Below are 23,497 nucleotides of genomic sequence, written 5' to 3' on the forward strand. Positions count from 1 at the left end.
TTCCTTTCTGCATTATATTTCTCCGTGCCCAATGTACCCCAAGAGAGGTGCCAACCTATGGTTATGGAGAATTCATGGAAAGGAACGGATGGGCAGAAATCCAGTGACATGTTTACATCAGAACAAAATTGCATGTAATCTGGGGAGTGGGACTGGTTATGGTGATGGTGCAATCTGCTGCCACAGCTCTGGGCAAAGACATTTCTTGAGTATCTATAGTACTACCATGATACCTTCCTCTCCTCTTCCTCTTACATTCAACACTGAGAGCACACAGCAGGCAGTGGGAGATATCTACCAGCTTCAGAGAGTTTCCAGTCTTTGCTTCTGCCCTGTTATTGCCACCTGCTCCTCGTTCTTGGAGCTTTGCACCCCCAAAAGCCCTGGGTGAGTCACCATACCCTGGGGACAGATCACTGCTTGGGGACGGGAACACATTTTCAGTAGATGAATATGAGTACTTAAATTAAAAGGCAGGGGAATATAAATAAATTATGAGAACACCATTGCCTGGTACCTTTATTTTATCACGGAATGAACTTGATATGGGCCAACACAACAGGGAGGTATGTGTAAGGGTGAGAAGAGCTGGTTCTGTCAAATCCTAACACCTGCTGCAGAGCAGACAGGTGGGCAAACACTTTGAATACATTCAGGATGGAAATTAGGTGCTTTCTGACCTTCGGAGAGGTGAAGCTCCAAGGTAATACCCCAGAAGGTGAGATGAGGACAGGACACCAATGCTCACCTTGAAGGCCTTATGGCGGGATGTGTGAAATGATGGTTTCCAGTAGGACAGCAACAGACGCAATGACCCAGCATTTGAGTTCATATATGGTTTGGGATGGCTCTAGAGTCAACCTGGAACAGAATCAGTCCCTGGATGATAGGAACTATAAAGTATTGCCACAATGATGACACATTCTCAGCTGTTTTTTCCTTATGTGTCTCCCCATGCCCTGCATCTGGGCTGGGGGATGATAATTTTCACCCCAGTCTCGTTGCACCTCCCTGCTCCAGAGGCCCATGCTCACCAGCTGGAGACTGCCACCTCTATGCCACGCTAACCACAGGCAGCACAGCTCCTGTTCACCCTGCTGGCACCTCACCTCGCTTGGCCAGCTCCGCCTGACACGGATTAAGCAGCTCTCATGTGATCCCTGCAGCCGGCAGGGCTGGTACGGGCATAGACAGGGAAGCAACAGCAGGCTGCCGGAGGGCAGAAGCCTTCAGCTGGCACATATGTTTATATATGTATTTTATTTTTTTTTTTCAACATGCCTCTTGCTCTTCCTTTGGCCTTGTGAGAGCACGTCGCATCATTTGGCCTTGGCCTTGCTGTGTTTGAGCTCAGAGCAGTGCCACCACCTCACGTGGGTGTGCAGGGCTGTCGCAAAGGTGATTACACTGATTGACACAGGCTGAGCTTATTCAGCCTGTAACATTGGATAATTTGCAGAGTGAGACCACCACGCAGGCTGCGGAGCTAAACAATGCAGGCACTGAGCAGATATTACACGTGTTTGTGGAAAGAGGATTGTGGGGTTTCCTCCTGCAATGAGAGACACTCAAGACTTTGCTGATCTCCCATGCCAGGGCTGGGGGGAATGCTTGGCAGCCAGCTGACGCCCCACCACCAGCCTCCTGACTGTGCCCTGAAGGGGCTCTGACCCAAAGGAGGGTTTGTGGGTGATCACAGGGTCTGCACACTGACTTCTGATCACCGGAGCTGCCTCACCAGGGGTGGCCACAGCAACACGTGTGACCACGGGTGGCTTCTCTGGGTAGTTGGGCAGCCTCTGGGTGGAGATGCCTCTGTCTCCTCATGGCACATGGAGCTGGCACCATGTAGCACACAGGCGAGTCTGGGGAGCTGGGAATCGCAGCTTCCTTTGGAGGTGATGTGGAACAGCAGCTCTGCATGTGTTTTGCAGAAGAAGGAAGGGAGTCCTAGGGAGTAAGGAATGAAAACTCAGTTTTGGGGGCTGTTTGATACATATTTCTCTTCCTCTCTGGCATCCAGAAGCTGTGAAGCAGCCATCAGGGCCCCGATAAGGGCAATATCCACATGGAGGCACAGGGCCAGCTCCGTGCCACTGTTTCTGCCAGCCCCCAAAATGGGAACACTTTTGGTGAAATAAATGTGCGAGGCTGCTCCAGCACTCAAGCCCTTTCTGATGGAAGGATCCCTCATTTCCATCAGGATCCCCAGATTTTGGTCTTTATCCCAGGTTCACTGACCTCGGGAGGTCACTTATCTGGGACCTGGGCTGCAGCCAGGTGGGAGAGAGTGGCCCAAATCCACCTTCATGTCACCTCCTCTGTCCCACTGGGGCACAGCAGCTCCCTGGAGGTAGGTCGGGTCCCCCCCGCTCAGGACAGCTCTCCCAGCTCTCACCATGAGCACGCAAAGTTGTTTTTTTTCCAATCCATCTTTCTGTGCCTGGCTCAAACTGCTAGACCACAGAGTCACTTTGGACAAAGCCTCATTTTGTACCCTCATTTTGTACCTTTTGCATTTGCAATGACTGGGCTGTTCCTGCAGATGAGCTTTTTATTGCACCATTCAAAGAGCTGTCGGGGAGTCAGGAACATACTCACTGGTTAATTGAAATGGCTCTCGCTATTCACGGTTTCAGAATTACATTGAACATCTCACCTGAGCTGGGTATGGATGAGTGCTGTGCAGGTGAGCTTGGTGTGGCAGAAGTAGCTTCTAGCCCAGGCACTGCATCTGATGGGTACTGTTGGGGTGTGCGTGCAGTGGGGAGAACATGCAGCAGCTCTTGCTTCTCCCAGAGGTGCTCCTGGATGGAGCAAAATTTGTGTAGAAAAAAAAATAAAAATCACCTAGCATTGAAGGTTCCAGTTCCAGCCCTGAACGGAGGAGGATGCCTTTCATTTCATAGAATTGCAGAATCATCAGGGTTGGAAAAGCCCTCCAAGACCATCTGCTCCAACCATCCCCCTACCACCAATGTCACCCACTAGACCATGTCCCCAAGCACCACATCCAATCTTTCCTTGAACACCCCCAGGGACGGGGACTCCACCACCTCCCTGGGCAACCCGTCCCAGTGCCTGACTGCTCTTTCTGAGCAGAAATGTCTCCTTATTTCCAGCCTGAGCCTCCCCTGGTACAACTTGAGGCCATTCCCTGTAGTCCTATCACTAGCTACCTGTGAGAAGAGGCCGATCCCCAGCTCCCCACAGGTTCCTTTCAGGCAGTTGCAGAGAGCAATGAGGTCTGCCCTGAGCCCCCTCTTCCCCAGACTAAACAACCCCAGCTCCCTCAGCCGCTCCTCACAGGACATGTGTTCCAGATTTTTTTTTTTTACTTCTTACATTTTTACTTGCTGAAAGTAAGCAAATACATAAATAAAAGGGAAAATAGCGCTTGGTTTGCCCGCATTGTGGAGATTCGCTCTGCTTTTCCTGCTCCACCAGCATCCGCATTTTCGATTATTATCCCCCCCCCCACCAACCCAACACACGCTCTGCCAACCACCACCCTTAGCCCGAACGGGGGCTGCCTACCCCCTCCTTTCATTCTGGGGAAGGTGTGCGGGACCCTCCGACCCTTCACCCCTCCATCCATCCCCGGGCACTTCGCGAACCCAAAAAGAGGGGGGAGTGTGGGGGGGGGCGGTGACGTCACGAGCCTCTCGCCAGCACAACGTTCCATTGAGGCGAGCGCGTGCTCCGCCGAGCACATGGGCGCTCCGCGCTGCTTTGCCTTTTTTATTTTCCTTTGCAGCGCTCTGTGGCTTATTTCTATTTCTTTTATTTATTTATTTATTTATTTTGCTCCCGGCCCTCCGGACCCCTTTCTCAGAGAGAGGTTGTTGTTTTTGTTTTTTGTTTTTTTTTTTTTTGGGGGGGTGGGGGGGAAAGGGCGCGGTGAGTACCGGGGCTTGCAGTTAACGGCGGTGGGGTGAGGGGAGGTTGTTTGCATGTGTGCTCTTTACTTCTTTTATTATCATTGTTATTATTGTTATTTTCCCCTTGCTTTAATCATTTCTCCCTCCCCCCCCACTCCCCCTCCCCCCCGCTGTGGGGCTCGCAGGTCGCGGTGGAGTTTTGCAGCGTTGGCGCGGATGGAGGTGGGGAGAGGGTTTGTGTGTGTGCGTCGTTGTTGTTTTTGTTTTTTCCTTTTATTTTCTTATTTTTTTGAAGTCTTTTTAAAGCGTTGGGGGCGACGGTGGGCTAAAAATAGAGCGTGCGGAGCCAAATCCCTGCGGATGGGGAGGCGAAGGGGTCGGGATGCCTCCCATCGCGGCCATAAAGGTCGGCGGCGGTCGGGGTGCGGGAGGTTGGGGAATGCCCCGGCGGCGTCTCCCCCCCTTCCCCCTGGCCCCCATATCCCGGCCCTACAGCCGGGGGGTGCTCCCCGAGGCCCTGCCAAGCCGTTTCGGAGCGGGGCAGCTCGGGGTGGGCAGGGGGGGTCCGGGGGTGCCGGCTGCGGGGGGCGTTGGTGCTGTGCGATGCGCGCAGCCGGGGGGGTGCGGGGGGCTGCGGGACCCGGCCCGAGCCCTCCTGATGTCAGCTGGGTGCCACCGAGGCCTTAGGAGGAGGATGCAAGAAGGGCTTAGGCCTCCTTTTCCTTTAAAAAGAAAAAAAAAAAAGCCTGTTTTCGGTTTGTTTGTTTATTTGGTTTTGGAAGCCCGGGTTAATTTGGAGAGGCCACATCTCCTGGTTATGGATAAGCGGTGGTAAAATGTTTTCGTCGACGAGGCACTTCAGGACTCGAGTCTTAAACTAGCGAACTGTCGGTTAGTGCATCTTAAAATACCCTGCGGAGAAATGCCAGCAGAACTGATAATCCTGCCTGAAAGATGCTGGAGGCCTGCGCAGAAATCTCTTTTAATCACATTTGTGTTGACAAGTTTAGGCATGTTGGCCTGTCCACGTATCTGGTCAGAGGCAGGGCGGTGCGAACCCCGTGCTAGTTCCTTTTTGCTAATGTGTTTGTTCCAAAATAGGCATTATTTGAGGCATTGATTTGGAACGAAACATGCGCCTGATGAGCTTGTCCGGGGGTATGTTAGACCGTATTAGCCAGTATGTTGTGGATGTGTTATGGCTGTACAGAATGAGATTGTTTGTTTCTTCATCAAGCAGAAATAGGCTCGTCAATATCAGTTTGTGCCACTGGTTTGGACTGTCATAACAGCACTAGTACCTATTGCTGTAAAATACGAGTATTTTTTAAAAAAATCTAGCTCAGAAGTGTTGACATCTCTGTTAGAAATGATGTTGCAGTGCAATATTCGGTAACGTCTTACAAACACCATTTCCTTTCCACTGTGATTTTAAAAATTATATAATAAGCATGTGTATTTTCCTAGCACGTGGACCAGTTGGATGCTCTTTTGTGCTAGGTGCTGTGTGTCTCTGATAAGTGCCAGTTCACACCCCAGGGACTTTGGAGTGTTTTTATGCATACTTTGCATTGTTTTGGAAACAAACCTCTAACTTCTGTTGTTTGTTTTTTTCTTTTTTCCCTCTGTCTCCCTTCTAACAGCATTAAGTCATAAGCTTACCCCTAGGTTAGCAGTGCAATAATTCTGATAGATACGACTGTGCCTTTGTGTATTTTAAGTTATATGAAGGTAGTTAGCTGTGCAGGTGCAATTTGCCAGCCATTGGGAATGCCTCTGTGCTTGTTAGGTGTGACATAGGCCGTGCATCTTTACCTCCAGCATCCCTGCATGGGCACAGCGAGAGCAGCGCAAGCTCCCTGCCTCCACAGGGCTGAAATGATTTTGTATCCAGAGGGCTGAAACGATTTTGCATCCCCTGCTTGGTCTGGGTGCTGATGGCCACGCAGCGTGGGAGCAGCTCAGCAATAGTGAAAATAAGGGAAGGCTCAGGCCTGCCTCTGGTGAACGGCCCATCTGTTGCAAAAATGGATTATGTATATGAAGTGGTTCTTAAAATGGAAGATCGGTGTCCTGTGTGAACTTGCGTGCGTGGAATATAACTTTTGTGGGAGCCAACTGCTTTCTGAAACGGATGGAGTTGTGTCTGCCGATGGCACAGCCCATTTGTGCGGTTGTGTTCGTCTCTCCCCGTGACCCTGCCGAACCAAAGCATAGATTTCGGTTTAATTATCTGCTAAACTTTGAGCTTGCGCTTAATTCTTTGCAGGATCTGAACCATATCTTCCTGTTTTTAATCAGAATGCTTTGCAAAGAGTGTTTACAGTTCCCAGCTGTGTGTATTTCACCGACTTTTACACCAAGAATTGCTGGTAGGGGAAGCTGCCCATAGTGCCGAGGTTGTGGAGCAAGGGTAGGGAAAATTCGTATTTCTATGAACTTTTAATCTATTGGAATCTTGTGTTTTTTGTTACCTTTCAGCTGAAGATGTTCAGTGGGTTACTACAGTATCGCTTTTTCTGTAATTATCTGGTGCAGCCATACTAGGAATTGCAAGGTAGGGCTTACATGAGTTATATCTCCATTAAAAAAATGTCAGATATATTTATCTATAGGTGTGTGCATGCACACAAACAGATATATTTCCCCCGTTGGTCTGCGCAGGCACTGACAGGCCATGGCAAGGGGAAATGCTGGGCTTGTGACCTGGAAGGTGTTTCTGGGCTTTGCAGGAGCTCTGGGGCTCATCCTTTGCTCCTGGCACGTGGATTTAGAGCAGGCTCGTGCCAGCACCTGTGGTGTGGTGCACTGCAGCTTGGAGTGGTGCCAGAGACTTGGGGACGCGTTCACGGAGGCTGCTGTCGCTGGTGCAAGTGGCTGCTGCTTTGGGGCGGATGTCACGTCCAGCGGGTCGGTCCCCAGAGTGACAGAGGAGGACAAAGTGGTTTGTGTTTGCACCAGTTAGAAAATATGAGGGTGGGGGGTCTCTCTGAACCTTGGGGGAGCCACCGAGCTGGTCTCCATGCTCCTGCTGGAGGTGGGGGGCTTGCTGCCCTGACCCTCTGCTGCTGGCCCTGGTGTAGGGTGGCCATGTGGTGTAAGGTCGTGCTTTGCGAGCCGAGAAGGGTGCAGGGCTGCAAACAGAAATAGCACAGAGGAAGATGCGTACCTGCTCAGGAAGCTTTTGACTGTTTGCAGCAAGGTGATACAGATCTTGCTTTGAAGCACGGGAGGATGCATTATTTTCTGTCTCCTCACTGGCTGATGGCTTTAACACCAAACACCTGCTTACCTCCTGGCTAGATTTATGGAGAACATGAGAGGGGGAATAAAGAAACAACCTGCCTCTTGGACCCATCACTGCTGTGTATGGGCCACGGTTCCCCTTGCCACAGCTGCCTCTAATCTGAGTCAGCCTGCCTTATGTAGCAAAGTGCGTGGGGTCCTGCAAGGCATGCAGCAGTCCATGTGCAGCTCCCTGAGGTTTATTTATACCTATATACATGCAGGTGCAGTGCCTGCCTGCCCTGTGCTTGCCATGCTCCCGGTTTGGTGCAGGACAGTGTTTCTCAGAGAGCTGCATTGTGCTAAAGCAGCCTTCCTCAGTGTTTCCTGAATTCTGGCTCTGGGAAGTGCCAGGGGACATTTGGGAGAGGATCGTGGCTGCCTGTCACTGCACATGAGATGGATGACAAGCAGCAAGGTGCTTACCCAGTGCCTCAGCTCCGCCGAGCCAAAGGCAGCGCCTGCGAGGAATGCAGGGTAACATGAGCACGGGGACAGCCAGGTGTGCAGAGCATCCTCAGTTGTTTGCAAGCCAGACCTGTATGAATGAAATGCCTTTTAACTCATCCTGAGGTGGTGCCGTATTCTTTAGATACAGGTGTGAGTATCAGTGTGGAGCAGGATCTTGGAAATCAGGGTCTGGCTGCATATCGCTTAGCATTTCCCAGCAGGTTTGTCCTGCCTGTGCTGAAGCCTCTGCTGTCACATCTCCACGGCTATTGATGTCTCAGATTTGTCAGCAGATCCTGCAGTTGTACCCCCCATCACCTTGAAGGAAAAATGATCTGTGTGTGAATTGCTGCTGGTGGAAATACATGAGGCAGGGAAGGGCTGCGTAATGCAGCAGTGGGAGGGGTAGCTGGAACCAGTGGCTGGGGAGCCAGATGAGACAGTAGGCAACTGGAATCTGAAGTTATGGCACAGGTCTTTAATTGCAAGGTGATTAGCCACTGGAAGAAATGACCAAGAGAAGGGATGGGTTCTCTCTCTTGGTCATTTCTGCCTTAAAACCTGAGTTGGAAAAGGCAGCAGAAGAAATTCTGTATGGAAATTATTGAATGGGTTCCTGCAAATTGGCTCCCGTGCTAGAAGGGAGGTTTGGCCACAGCTTCCCCTGCATCAGGGTTGCGTGGGTGGTGGGAGCTGGTCTGTGCTGCCAGAGGATGGGCCGAGCTGAGATGGGGTTTGCAGAGCAGCCTGGTGAGAAAGAGCAGCCCAAAGCCGTGGAAAGACTGTGCGTTTGCACATAGGAGCGTCATTGCTATGAGATGTTTTGGAAGACAGCGTTTTCTTTGAGAGTCATCTCTTTGAATGCCTTGGTCAGGAAAACCTGGCGCAACTGCCATTCTGCCTAGAAACCCTTTATTATATTCCCAGTCAGAGCTGTGGTGGGGCTCTTGCTGTGCCAGGCATGGCCTGGTAGCCTCCTGGTGCTCCAGAACCTGAACGTGGCCAGGAGCTGCAGGACATGGAGCGAGGGAATGGCATCGCTAGGGCCCTCACCTGAAAGCTGGGGCCTTGTCCAGGTGCTGGCTGAGCTCCACTCCTGTGAAGGAGTGCAGAGGAGCCCTGAAAAGCTCTCCTCTGTTTTGGGAGCAGAGGTCTCTACCTCAAGAGCAGTGCCCAGAGCTGTGGGCTGCTTCCTTAGGGCTTGGTGGAGAGCAGAGGTGGGTGGAAGAGGCAAGACAACATCCCATTACACACTGTGTGGAGCAGCTTGTGGGGGTCCTTGATGTGATCTGGATTGTGCTGGGAGCCCCCAGGCTCTGAAGCAGGGCCACTGCAGGGATCCAGTCCCATTTCCAGCCCACCATCATCTTCCCTTTATCAAGCCAGCACAGTCCAGTCCACTTCTCCCTGGTTTCTTCTGAAAACCTTTTCCCTGCTGCTTGGCTTCCCTGGATAACTGCTGGTTCCATGCCAGGGACACATTTTAGCATTACCAGTGAAGTTGAGCTGGTGAAGGGTATGTCATGCCAGTAACACCTTCAGTGAGGGTGGAGCATCACAGTTCTCTGTGGTGATAGAAGCCATCGCGTTAGTACTGTTATAAGCTCTTCAGCATTAGGATAGCTGGACTTCAAAGATTGCTTGCCTTGCTTTTTTCTTACAGTTAGAAGGACTGAAATTTTTGATCTTTTCACCGATTACAGAAGGTCAACATCCTATGTGGTCCTGTATAAATCTCAGCTGGGGTCGGGGGACAGTTGTCAGTAACTTAGAAAGAAGAAGAAAAATCCAACTTAACAGCATGTAAAAGAAAAAGCAACAACTAACAACTTCTGATCGACTCAACACTTAGAATTTTGAGCCATAGGTTTGATCATACTGTAAAGCACCTCTTCTTGAAAGCTGAGCAAAATCTGTGCCAAAATAACTTGCATTGTATTGCCTTGTGCAGTGCCTTGCCCAGGTAGGGGTGAGCCCTGTGGGACAGGACTGGGTGTGCAGCTGGAAAGGACTTGCCAGCTGTGCAAGGAGAGCGTGGCTCAAGAGTTTGGTGTCTTACTGCCTGTGTAGGGACTGCTCTCTTTGTGTGCCTGCAGGTCATCAGCACGTAGACCCCTTGGGGTGTGCTGCTGGTTTACTGGGGTGTTTGGATATGAGAGAGTAAGGATGTAAATGAGTGCTGCAAGGTAAAGAATGAAACACAGGTATCAGGACTGTGAAAGCTGCTTAGGGAAGGTGGCTTTTCCTGGACAGCTTTCTGCCAGGTGCTGTATCCTTGCAGCTTGGTGTTCGATCCTCTATCACTGTCCTCTGGCAACCATTGAGCTGCTGTTGTAGAAACGTGCTGCTCTGTGCTGGTTGATGTGGTGGAAACTGCAGCTGTGGGCTTGTGCCTGGCCTGTGTCAGAGCATGTGGGAAGTGGAGCAGCAGCCAAAGCCCAGGCTGCCCTCAGCTTTGTATTTTGTCTTTTCCACATGGAAACATTTCTAGCTTGGGTCCCTCTTTGCTAATGTTAGAGTTTGGTAATGATACAAGTAAATACATTCTTAATATTAACTGTGGTATTGACACGATGTTTATGAATGTATCCCTGCTGCATTCCCTAGACGTGATAGAGACCCTAACATTTATGATACATCAATGTAGCCCTGCTATAGCAGACCCTAGACGTGATAGACCAAAACTCCTTTGTTTCAGTTGATTTTATAAACAGGTAGTCACACATATCAATGAAGTGATCTGTAATTTATCACACAGAGCAAACAGCTAATATACGTCCTTTTGGAAATATTTAGTAACATTTCAAGCCTCATTTAAATAGTAACAGCTTGTTTATTTTTTGTCTCCTACATAAGGGTAGGAAGGTGTGAAATACACTTTCCCAGAAATGATCATGAGGGGAGCAAAGGCCAAGAGCTTGGTGCTGTGGCACAGGTGGCTTGAAATGCTACTCTGAGGCTTTCAGATGGTAATGTGTTTGCTTTCAGGTATCTCACAACTGGCTCTGGTTCTTGTATTAGCTTGCTTTTAGGTGTGTGGTGTGTAAAGCTTTAATTTTTTCTTAAACATTAAAAAGGCTGCCATTAACTGACATAATAAAACTAACAAAAAATACATGCTTGATTTTACAGAGGAAAATAACCAGTCTTGTTTACAAGATGGGAGGTTGGACTGGAGACCCCGGGGGGTTCTTCCTGCCAATGTTTCTCTGCTTCTGTGGTTACTGAGGGAAAAATGGAAAAGACAAGCTTCAGGTCTTGGTTTGTGGAATGAGATGGAAGGAGGCCCAGCTTTCTGGAATACAAATGATTAGTAAATAAAAACAGTTAAGATTAGAAGGAAGAACATCAGAGGGAGAACTCTGTCTCCATGATGGGGTGAAGAGCCTGTACCAGGTCCTATACCTACGCCTGCAGCCCCCCACAAGTACCTGGGCATGGGCACCAGCACCCCAGATGTGGTAGGATAGGTGAAGGCTAAGCTGCTACATGAAACGTGCAGCTTGGGTGAAGGTAGGGTTGATACCTTGGACCAGTGCAATCACAACAACATGAGTCAGATCAGGAATTTGATGTGTACATAAAGGTGCTAAAGTAAATCATACTTGCACGTGTGTGGTGTCTTCCAAACTGCTGCTTAGTGCGACTGAAGGAAACTCCCCAAGCACCTTGGTGAGAGAAGGAGATGCTGCTGCTATTTACCATCCAGGAAGCTGAAGGAGTGAGAAGTTAGTTTTGAAATGTTTTCCATATCTTAGTTGGCATTAAGACCCACCAGAGCTGGTTGTCACAGGCAGCTTGGATAGACGGTGGGGTTCCCCGTACTTGGCTGTGGGCAGGGTGTGAGGGCTCTGCCCTCAGCAGCCATTTCTTCTTCTTCCTCTTCCGCTTTTCATCTTTGAATGCATCGGGGCAGACACTGCATTTGTATTTTTATTCACAGTGGAGGATGGCAGGGCCCTGATGTCACCTTGACCCTCAGAGCTTCACTGAAATAGTCAAGGTCCTGTGCTTGTGCTTGGCATGGTCAGAGATGGCAGTGGTGACTTTGATAGGCTGTCTTTGAGGGGAAGGTCTGGTGACTGCAACCGACACTACTGGGCAGGAAAAAACTTGAAAACTTTTCACCAATTAGCTCTGTGAGGTCATGCAAGTGTTGAAGGACTGGAAATAAAATCTCCCTTAGCTCCTAGCTTAGTGCAGAAGGAAAATGTGAGTACCAGCTTTTCATCACCCATACCACAGTCTACTCCCATTCTTCCTACGGAGGTAGGAGCAGGAGGAAAAGGGGAAGGGAAGGGAGGTTTGCAATAATTTTATAATTTTAATTTTAAAGTTAAGTGCATTAAGTACAATTTACAGGTTACTAAGTGGTAATGTGAGTATAACCATCTTTCATACGGTTTGCAGACTATTTGGAGCCCAAGAGACTGTACCTTAGCATAAGGCATAACACATTGCCTTGTGTTTTGGGCTGTGCACTACTCTTGGTACCCTGTGTCCCTGTGTTCCTTTTAAATTTTGATGACCTAAGAGATTTTTAGCAAAAACCTTATTTTGCAGGATGTTTTCAGTGACTTCTAGTAAGTATTTTTCTTGGATACTTTCATGAGATAAATTACAGGATTTATCTGTATTTTAAAATATCTGTATTTTTAAAATTTATCTATATTTTAAAATAGGATTTAAATTCTTTTTATTCTTAGAATCATAGCATGGTTTGTGTTGGGAGGGGCCTTTAAAGATCATACAACCCCCCTGTGATGGGCAGGGACATCTTTCACTAGGTAGGTTGCTCAAAGCCCCATCCCCAGCTTCTGTGGACAACCTGTTCCAGCATCTTATCACCTTCATTATCAGAAATTTCTTCCTTAAGTAACTGCTAACAGCACCTCACAGAGCAAGCATTATAGAAGGGGACAGTAAGACAGAAGGATTAAAAAACCTGCCGTCACTTGTGCTGATCCATCATGACCGGGAGAGCTTATAGTTGGTCTTGGTAATGTAATAATATTAGGAGTGCTAATATTCACAGTAACCAACAGTGGTATCTTGTCCTGCTTAGAATATAGGGATGCTGAGCATTTAAAATGCTGTTGTCTCTACTGTGACAGCAGAAACAGCCTAAGATACCAACAGGGACAGGGTTGGTGTGTGGGATCTGGCTCCCAGGCCTGGACCCTCTCTGTTATGCCAGGCACTCTTGAAAGTCTTGAAGTCTAGACTAAATCTATTTTAGGTCTCCTTGAGGCATGGCAAAGCCTGTAGACCCATGAAATACTGCTTATAACATCAATATTCCTTTGGAATATATGAAAGCATTTCAATGCCTATTAGAAGTTGGCAAACAGTAAGGTTGAGCTCATGCAGCTGTGGTTTCATTGGAGGCTTGGCAGGCAGAGGAGGTCTGCCCAGGGAGGTTCCCAACCTCCCTCCACCATGGCAGGCCGCAGTGGGTCTAGAAAGGATCTTGTAATCATGTTCAAGTCCTTTTGGGGTGGCTGGTACCCAGAGAGAAACAATGGTACTGCCTTCTCCCACCAGTTTCCATGCTTGGGGCACTCAGGGGTGACAATAAGCCTTAGCTCTGTTTACCCTTTTGCATCTCGCTGCTGCCAGAGAGACGAATTGTTAGACACTGTTGGCTCAGGGGTGAAGAGCAACTCTCTGAAGCTGAGCTCCAGCAGTGCAGAAAAGCTGACAGGCATGAGAAAGGGGTTAACAATCTGCTGCCTTCCTGGTGGCTCCATTCCACATCCGTAGCTGGTCACTTGAGTTGGTAGGTTAGGAGTGCTCTTGAACTCTTTCTGATGATAAACTCTCCTCTAACAGTGCCCATCATCTCTGGCTCATTGAGAGGGTAAATGCCATCTTCCCAGGCAGAGTCCTGCTCTTGGTTATGCTGACATTCAATGCATCTTGTCTTGACAGCAGCAATGAAAGACCTGAGTAGGGAGCCTGCAAGCAAGGGAAACTCCATCCAGACCAGAAAGCTGCAGCCCATCTCTGCAGCGTGGGCAGCTTACGATGCCTTTCTATGTAGGCTTCTGTTGGAAATACAGATAAAGCAGAGGTCTTTTGTTCTCTTTTCAAGGTGCTCCCTCTGTCACCTCAGGTAGCAGAAGGACTGCTTAAATCTTTGTGCCAGAGACTAGAGGAGTTTTCTGCAAGGAAATGGAGCTCTGCTCTCTGAGGGTCCAGGTTCACACGGAGGGACTGGACATCCCAGGGTGATAAGGACCACCACAAAACTCATCATATTCTGCTCCAAGTGCAAGGTATGTTGTCCCTGACAGTCCTTTTTCTAAATATACAGCAATGTTTCACATAATGATTAAAGATAGTTAGGGAACACACAAGCAAAACCAGGCCCTGCTGGGTTGGAAGAAAGAGGAGAAACAACATGTATCAGATGTGAGTTCATTACTGAGTACATTAGCTGAAAGGTAATGTTGTGATGACTTCAGTCTTTAATCTGAGCATTGAGGAAAACATATTTGACTGGAATTCCCATTACTTGCAGTGATTTGTGCTTTTTCAGAATATATATATATAAAAGAGGAAGTAATAAGATTGAGGTAAGTGCCCAGACATCCTTAACCCTGTCCTGCCTTTCTGCTCTTCACCCTCTCCAAAGTAGCATTAATTACCAGGAATTTTCTGCACAGACAAGATTGATTTGTAACACCCTATCATGTTAATGTGGTCAAAACAAACCATTTTATCTAGCTGACATTTTAAATGTTAAATTACTATACTTAATTACATCACCTCCTTTACCACCCTGTGGATGGACTCACAGAAGTTAATTCGTGTATGACTTTTGGTCCCCATCTGTTTTGGATGTCCTAAAATGTGATATTTAAACAAACCAGCATGCAGAAAAGGAATTGTAAAGTCGGGATCATGGTGGACATTGTGGCCACATTAGCTGGGGTTGTTTGCTGGGTGGTTTGATGGATGTGGTGATTTTGATATGGGTTACTACTTACTGCTGGTTAAGTAATGGGGGTTCTTTGCACCATTTCCATTAGTGGTTTAAGTGGGAATTTGGAGAAGAGGGAATGGGTGGGTCTTTGCTTGTGCTCTGTTGTGGTTCACCCCTTCCCAGATGCCTTTTAAAGCAAGATGCCTTTTTTTAAAGCAAGACTTTTGGATGTGCCCATCCAGGATTGCCATGTATGCTGAGGGGATGGTATCTCCTTTCGCATATCTCTTATTCCACTCCTCTTAGTCTGCCTTACTTGCTTTTACTTTCTATATATTTTTTGCCTTGGTCATTGGGTCTGTGGGACAGAGACTGGCCTTTCTATTCTATTTTTATATGATGTCAAGCACAGAAAGACACATCAGGTATCTCAAGCTCTCGGTGGTGCTATATGTAATGCCAATATTAGCACTGATAGCCCTCCGTGGCTCTCTGTGCATGCCTGATGTGGCAGCTGTAAACATGCTGCCCTGCTGTGAGCTTTCTTACATGGCTTCTGTGTTGCTTTTGCTGTAAAAAAAACACCTCTCTGTGGAAGCTGTCTGTGCTGACCTGTCTGTCAGAGGCCTGTGGTAAAGCATTAACTTCTATTCAGGGCAACACAGGTAAAGCACAACACAATTCTGCTTGGGTGTGTATGTATATATCTGTATCTATATCTAAGTATGTTTTAGGAATGTTTATATAGGCAAACACTTGTGAAATCATTGTTGCTTTAACTTTCTAGTTGCTTCCTCCTCTTAGTTTCCATCCACTTCTCTTTTTCTGTTCCACTTCATGTTAGAATTTTATGCCTGTGGTGTTTTTCATATGAGTATTTCCCTTTTTTCTTACCTTCTTTCCTCTTTCTTTCCTATTCTGGCTATTCATTGCTTACCTTTTACCCTGCATGTTTCTGCCTCCTTCTGCTCCAAGGTGTTTTATAATTCCTCTTTATAATTTCTCTTCTGTGCGGCTGGTACGTTCTCAGAGACAGATCGGCCAAGCATCCTGGTAGCATCTCTGCATGCCCCTGAGAGCCAGCTGCTGCCTGAGGAGTTAAAAAAAAGGAATAGCTGCTCCCATTTCTCTTCTCTGTAAATGAGTGTCAACCTGTCCATTTTTGCTTCTCTTACTGACTTCAGGTTGCAGCTTCTAAGCGAGTATAATGCACCTCAGACCTGATGGTAAGAACTGATGGGTATAAGTGGGGTTAATGGCCATAGTGCTACTTCCCTACACTGCTGATGATTGCAGGCTGTGCTCAGAGCTCTGGGCCTGCATTCCAGCAATTAGCTCCCTTATCTGTCTGCTGCTAATTTTAATGGCATTCCGCCTTGCTGCAAGCCTGGGGCTTTCCACCCTGGTTTTGAATCCGTTTCCCCCCCTCCTGAAGGATTTGGCCCCGGTTTGGGCTCAGCCACTTGGTCCGGTGCTATGCAGGAACAGAGGGCTCCTGGGGGTGCCAGCGGCTGAGCAGGCTGGCTTGTGTGTGATGGTAACAGCTCGATCTGTCTGATCAGACCATGTCCCTGCAAGAAAATGCTGTGTGGGGACAGCACATGGCAGTGCCGGCCCCACAGCATGGGCAGCAGAGGGAATTTTAAACAGAGCCGAGGCACCGTCCTGTACAACACTTGCAATTTCCATGAAAGCAGCGAGAGCTGTAAAGCTCAGCGTCTTTTAGTTTGACTTGTCGGCTATAAAGCTGAGTATTTTGACTGCTTCTGATTATAGAAGCAGAGGGATCTGAGATTCGGAAATGCTTTGATGTTGGCAATTTGAAGAACATGCTCAATATCACTTTGTGGCAGGCGTTTTATTCTTGGCTGCGTTAGCCCCGTGGGCCCAGGGCAGTGAGCAAGTCGGTTGGATGGCTTTGCTTGCACAGCTGTTTTTTTCCAAAAAATCCCAGGACTCAGCACTGCATTTCCCGTGCTGGGAAGCCAGCGCTTTCCAGGCTGCTGTTTGCGGCGTTGGCAATTGTGCCCGAGCATTTCTCCAACGGGTGGCAATTCCTGAACGTGCTCAGCCCGCACTCCTCGGAGGTCAGGTCGGGTGATCTCTCTAACAAGCGTGGTTTATGCAAGCGTGTCTGTGGAGGGGGCTTTCATCATTTGGGTGGCAGTCGCCTCTCGGGAAGATGTAACGCGATCACAAAAATTTTAAGGGGTATCAGCAGGGTGAATGCCCAGAAGCCAAGCTCCAGACCCAACAGTTCATGTTGCTGATAATATGTGAGACTTCTTAAACGAGATGTAAACACTGAGTGTTATGTTTCACTCAGGATGACTCTTCATTTTTTTTTTCTGAATGTCTCTGCAGTGCAGACTCCTCTCCAAGCTGTGATGTGTCCTGTTTACCCACCTCTGCCCCCATTGGGCAAGGGGCTATTTCAGGACACATCCATAACTTGATCTTTCTGGTGACTCTTGCCCACAAGGACCAGTTAGTGCCAATTGTTAGGGTGAATTTCTATTTTCAAGACCCTGGGGCCTGATCCTGTTTCCCTTGCATGCCTGAATGAGATTTTTTTGCTCTGGTTTAGTTCAGAGTGGCAGCAGACTGTTTATCTAACGAAGAGTTTGGTGGTGCTGTCGGTCCCACATCCCCATGCAATAACACGTGAACTTCTTTACCAGCTGCAGCCTTCAGTATGGGGCTGTTTGACATGGGAGGTGCAGAGAGACCTTGCCTTGAAACGGATAAGGAGCGAGTCATGTCTGAGGTAGCCTGGCAGGAGGAATTGTTTTTAAAAGCCCGATCTACTTAATGCAGAGCTGTCACCGTCCGGGGTTGTTCCAGGTTAGTGTTGATGGCAATGCTTGCTCTCCTGCTCCTCCTACGTTTTGGGCTCAAATGCAACAGACCTGCAGTAGTGGGGCAGATGCTCCTGTTTTTCATACAGCATCCTGTTGCTGGCCCTGGCCAAAGCCAGATGTTTTAGAAGAAAGTGGGTGAAAGTGAAATAGATGGCTAGAAATTGGCCAGACCAGATCGTTTTCTACCACAACATTTCAAGCTCAGGCTGGCATGTGCCCAAGTCATGCGTGCCCACTGGAGAGATTGTTTATGAGTTGTAGGTGGCAGATTTCAGCTAGCTTACAGCATCTAGACAGATAAATCTTTTTTCCCCTCTCTCTCTCTTTTTTTTTTTTTTTTCTCCTCAGTATCTAAGTGTGTGGCCTTTGCTGCTTCAGTGTCTCTTTTAAGCAGCTACAAAGTTTTTCTAAATGAAATATGTTTCTAGGCTGAAGTTGAGAGATAAGTATGGCTCTGAGCTGGTGAATTGAAAGAAGGACATAGTAAGTGTTATGTTGCCTTGCCCAGTATTTTTTTTCCTTGTTTTTGTGGTAATTCTGTTCTGACTTAAAATGGAAAACCTCCTGAAAGACGTTATTTTTCCTGTTAAAAGAAATTACATGCTGGAATGCCATTCACTGGTTTATGCTGTGCTGCAGCCAGTGAAGGATTAGAGCCCCCCCACCCCTCTTTTTCAGCCGAGTGCTGTGTGTTTGGAAAGCAGACGCGTTTGCAGCTGAGCCAACTGTAATAATAATAATTCAGCTTGAGAAGCGCAGAGCACCCTGTGATTAGCAAAATAATTATTGCATACTGTAGAAATTGAGAGATGTTTTTTGACATAGCAAGAGGAACGTATGTTGCAGCTGCTTCGAGAGGCAATCGGCTCATGTCACCCTGTTGATGTTTTCAGCATACAGTTTTGTGCAGGAGCCACACTGAGCAAAGCAAGCTTGTGAAAGGATGATTGCCTGATTGCCTTTGAGTTTTCCAGTGAATTCTGCTGATAAATGAGCAGCCAGAAAACTTGTAAATAAAAGTTTTACATACTGTGCTCTGATCCCCATGGTAATTTTTATTTATTTATTTATTTTTAATTTGGATTCAGTTGCTGCATATGTTCTCTCTGCCTGCCAGGAGACCAGACTTTGGCTCTAGGACTTACGAAATGGGATAGGAAGTCTTCCAGAACTTTTCCTCTACGGGTGCTAGCTCAGATCCAGGTCACTGTGAGTGTGACAGAAGTCTCTATTACACGATGCTGCTCTGACATTTATAAAGTGAGTTCCTAGGCTTGTTGCTGATTACTTGCTGCCTTAAAATCTAATCTACCCTTCTGTGTAACAGCAAACTGTGGATTTTATGCATACTTTCCTTTGATGTTTTGTCAGCAAGGCTTGATAAAGAGGGCAGGGTTTCTCAGGCTGTGTGCTGCTGCCCTGGTTTATCTATCTCAACCTTTGGCGTTGGAGCTGTGGGGCCCTTTCTAAGACCTGCCTCGCTTCCGTCATCTTTGTGGCTTCAGTGGCCTCGTGCTGACCGTTTTCGGTATCAAAGCCCTGTGGTAGTGATAGATGCAGCTCAAGCAGTGTGGCAAACTGAGCCAGCCAAAAACCAGCAGAAAAACTGGTGAAATTGTCATGGCATGGAGGTGTAGTGTGAAAGAGCAGAAACAGCTACCTGTGTTGGTGAGGCTGAAGGGAGATTTGGTGGTGGATCTGGGGGAGTTCACACCACATCTGTGTGCTCGGTGCTTGGGAAACATTTCCTTATGGGCACTATTGGGCTTCCCCAGCCCTGGGCTGTGGTTCTGCCTCTGCTGCTGCCCAACCTGTGCACCCTGTCCCTTTGCTAATAGTTGATTTGTATATGAATACTGTACCAATATAAATAAGACTTTAAAATATATATATAATATAAACTGATTTATTCCTTTAGGAGTACCCTATATTAATTTTATCTGAAGTCTAGTACTCCTCTCTAGATCTCTTTAAAATTGCCTTAAGTATTTTCATAGAACTTAAGTAGGGCCCTTATTTTTCCCATGACACCTGCTACTGTAATAAAGAAACAATAATTATAGAAAAGTCTTAATTAGGCTTGTTTTTCTTCAGGCAAGCAGGTGGAGTATGTCCTTTGATCCCTTCCGACCTTGTTTTCTCCGATTTCATATTTTTCTATATATCTCTTTTGCTGACAGTAATCAGAAGGATGTGTGTGTTTATGCAAGTATGTGCATATATGGATACACATGCACACATTCACATACACAAATATGTGCTCCTTTTGCTTTATTACAACACACATTTTTCCCTGATTCGAAAACAGCCTTTTTTTGCCTGTATGCAACTGTACAAGCCATTGAGTTAATACCACTGCATGAGGTTCAGGAAAGACCAGTGAACATTTTTCTAATAAGAGGATATTCTGGTCCTCTTGATAATCAGCCCCCCATTGTAAAGACTTTTTGAGTCACAGGTTTAAATCTTTGTTCCAGTGGAAAAGATTTTTATGGTCAGCCCAATCATGTTTTTTAGCAGAGTTGCTTAAAATAGTACAGATATTGAATCGGAAGAGTGACTCCAAGGGAAAAGAGAAAAAGTTGAAACAATACATATCAAGGTTTGGTGGCACAGACCTTTTGTTCCACCCCAAACCCTGATAGAAATTTGGCAGAGACAGCAGGCTGGTTTTCTTGCTGTGAGACACTGCATGCTTCACATGGCTCTAAAGGATTGGATTTAGATCTTCCCTGAGGGTGGTTACCCTCCTTTATTTTAGGGATTCCAGTAAAGTACTTTGGCATAGTTTGCACTGTTTTGTTTTTTTTTCTATGAAACCTGATTCCCTTGCTTCCTACACCCATCCTGTATTTGGAGGGGAAAGGATTTTCTGGAAAATGTACTCGCAGTTTGGAAATATGGTGTCTTTTCAGGGTTTTGACCTCTTATTTCCTTACCCTTCTCCCATACTGCTAAGGCAAGTAGGACTGCCCAAAAAACGTACACCTGTCACTCTTCACAGCGGTTCTGCACAGTTTATCTGTTTCATTTGCTTTCAGTCACTGGGAGTGCCACGGCAGCAGCAGCCCTTGAGATAATGATTTCATCACGACAGAACATAATGTCAGGACAGCCCATACCAAGGGGAGGGTGCGACTGGAGCTCTGACGAGATGGTGGCTGGCTGAGAGGAGTTCGTGCTGAGGTGAGCTGGGAAACCTGCAGGATTTTCTGGGGATGTGGAGGGGCTCTGCCCTGAGCATGGTGTGTTTTGCTGGCAGTGTTGCAGCAATGGGGCTTAGGGCTCTTAAAATGCATTTTGCTCTTCCTCAGAAATGTAGTATTGAAAAGGTATTGTTTCCTACTTCTCCCTGTGCAGACCAGGTCTTAGTGCACACGTAGCATCTCTGTACCCCTCGTGTATGGTCTTGCTTCTGGAGCCCTGTGCAGTCACTCTTAGGTCTATGGTGCTGCAGGCAGTGGATATGCTGCCTCCCCTGTGGTCCCTTCCTTTTGTCCCAGGATCTGTGCTTGTCCTCACATGGGTGCCTTCCCCTGGCTGTGTCCCTTGCTGGCGCAGCTGGCATGTGGCAGCTCTCTGAGCTGACCCTGGAAACTTGGAGTGCAGCTGCCCTGCACATCTCTTCTTGCTGTTTTCCATGCCCTGTGCTTGAGCACCTGTCACCTCGTGTCCTGGTCCTGCCCTCAATCCTCCCACATCCCACTTGCTTCCTTGCTCATGGTGGGGTGGCCAAAAGACTGAGAGCATCCACTTGGTTTGCTCTCAGTGAGGTCCACTGTGGAAAAGCTGCTGGGGTAGCCCTGGGAGCTGGCTGGAGGTGAGCCAAACTCTCAGTGCATATCTGGGCTTGTGCATGTTTTCCCTGAGCAGACGAGAACTAAGCTTCCATTGCTCCTCTATCACATAGGAATGGCAGTCATGGTATAACGAGGTTTTCCTCTGCACAGGGTGTGAGCATGCTCTGCCTCCCATTTCTCTGTCTCAAGTACTTCCTTAGTTCTCGTGGCTGTGATATTGAAGCATCTTTCCAAAATGGAAAGGTGGTTTTAGTCTTTTCCTTAAAACAGTTCCTGAGCAGGGAAGAACAGTGATGGTAGCATATGGAACTGACGTATTTATTATTGATGATACCTTTAAATGATTAAACATTTTTTCCTTGCATTATTTAGGGGAATTAGGATATTCATCATTAATGGAAGGATGTCTGTCTAGGGATATGCGTGATTCATACTCATAAGTACCTTCTCTCCTCTCATTATTTCCTTCCTGTCTTCTCCCAGCTCCTGCTTGTCCTTTTGGAGCAAGTGTTCATCCTTCTGTAAATGCTTTCTACTGCCTCCTCTGTTGGTGTAATTACCCTGTGGCTGTTACAGGGTGAGGTGTTTCTCTAGACAGGTCACTAACTTATGTAAGATAACACTTATGTAAGAGACATGCCAATTCAAGTAAGGAAATAATGTTTAGAAAAACTAATTACATGTGAGAGCTCTTTCTAGGAAATATTATTCAGATTACTGTTCTTTATTTTGCTGCCACTGATACTGGAAGTGTGAAAAATCTAACTGTTATGTGTGTTTGTCTTCCCACAATATGGTGCGATATTGCAGCTGGATTTTATTGCAAAATAGGACAATAGTAAATGATAATTTGGTTATGATAGAGTAGGCTTCCCCGAGTGCATGAAGATGTGAGTCAGGTTCAGTATGTTGTGGTGATTCTGTCAGTGAAAAATGTTATTTAGATATTGGATATGTCTGATGTCACATGAAAAGCTTCCTAATGCCGTCCTTGGGTCCTTAATGTCTCAGAAAATCTGCGCCTTATCTCTCTCGACTCTTCAGAGTGAGTAATTCTTGTCCTTACACAGGTGTCTGCTCATCCATGAGAAGAGAAAAATGAACAGCCTTTCTCTTTTTTTTTTTTTTTTTTTTGTCTTTTTCTTGTAGAAATGGAGAGTCCCTCTGCACTAGTTATTTGGATACATGTTGTTAAACACCTCTTTTTTCCCACATAGCAGAAATGGTGTGTTTTAAAGATGAGATCTGTGTGTAAGCTTACCTGCTGGTCAGGACATCAAAATATGTTGGTAAAACTTGGGTTATCTTCCCGAGCCCCCATGTTTCATGCATACTGAAAAACAGCACCTTTTAACTCACTGAAGAGAGCAAAATAGAATATCCCAAGTTGGAAGGGACCCACAAGGATCATCAAGTCCAACTCCTGGCTCCTCACAGGACCACCCCAAAATCAGACCATGTGTCTGAGAGCGTTGTAGAAATGTTTCTTGAACTCCAGCAGCTCGGTGCCGTGACCACTGCCCTGGGCAGCCTGTCCCAGTGCCCGACCACCTCTGGGTGCAGACCCTTTCCCTATCCCCCAGCCTGACCCTCCCCTGTCCCAGCTCCATGCCATTCCCTCGGGTCCTGTCGCTGTCCCCAGAGAGCAGAGCTCAGCACTTGCTCTTCCACTGCCCTCATCAGGGAGCTGCAGGCCACCATGAGGCCTCCCCTCAGTCTCTCTCCTCTTCTCCAGGCTGAACAATTCAAATGACTTCAGCCACTCCTCATACATCTTGCCCTTAGACCTTTCATCATCTTTGCCCTCCTTTGGACACCCTCTAACAGCTTTGTGTCCTTCTCACACTGTGGCACCCCAACCTGGACACAGTGCCCGAGGTGAGGCCACACAGCTCAGAGCAGAGCAGGACAAACCCTGCCCTTGTCTGGCTGGCGGCGCTGGGCCTGAGGCACCCAGGGTAAGGTTTGCCCTTAGGGCTGCCAGGGCACACTGCTGGCTCATCTGCAACTTGCCATGGACCAAAACCCCAAATCCTATTCTGTGGGGCTGATCTCCAGTCTCATTCCCCAGTTTGTACGTACAGACATGGTTGCCCCGTCCCAAGTACAGAATCCGGCACTTGCTCCTGTTAAATCTCATATTGTTGGTGATTGCTCAGCCCTCTAGTATGTCAAGATATCTCTGCAAAGCCTTTCTACCCTCAAGGGAGTCAACAGCTCCTCCTAATTTAATATCAGCTGCAAACCTAACAGCTTGTTGAAGTTTCATGCTTCTTATGTCTTTAAACAGAT

At 47.4% G+C, this 23,497-nt stretch overlaps 2 long non-coding RNA genes across 11 annotated transcripts in view; one reads left to right on the forward strand and one right to left on the reverse strand.

Annotated features, from left to right (window-relative positions):
- Window positions 1-448: 448 nt before the first annotated feature.
- Window positions 449-3,603, reverse strand: LOC137851485 (uncharacterized). The gene is made up of 3 exons (XR_011093236.1): window positions 3,538-3,603; window positions 2,660-2,807; window positions 449-1,950 (listed from the first exon to the last, which is right to left on the reverse strand). It is a non-coding gene; the product is annotated as an uncharacterized lncRNA (long non-coding RNA).
- A 47-nt stretch (window positions 3,604-3,650) lies between these two features.
- Window positions 3,651-23,497, forward strand: part of LOC137851482 (uncharacterized) — an 88,794-nt gene continuing 68,947 nt past the window's right edge. For 2 of the 10 annotated variants that reach the window (XR_011093225.1, XR_011093230.1), the window contains exons 1-3: window positions 3,654-3,841; window positions 13,711-13,894; window positions 20,447-20,591. This is a non-coding gene — a long non-coding RNA (uncharacterized lncRNA). Of the gene's footprint in view, window positions 3,842-3,913; window positions 4,104-4,128; window positions 6,439-13,710; window positions 13,895-18,493; window positions 18,666-20,446; window positions 20,592-23,497 lie in introns of those variants that run through there. The other 8 variants (XR_011093226.1, XR_011093227.1, XR_011093233.1 and 5 more) reach the window with 8 other exon arrangements.

The sequence above is a fragment of the Anas acuta genome, chromosome 2, assembly GCF_963932015.1.
Source record: "Anas acuta chromosome 2, bAnaAcu1.1, whole genome shotgun sequence".
Classification (NCBI taxonomy): domain Eukaryota; kingdom Metazoa; phylum Chordata; class Aves; order Anseriformes; family Anatidae; genus Anas; species Anas acuta.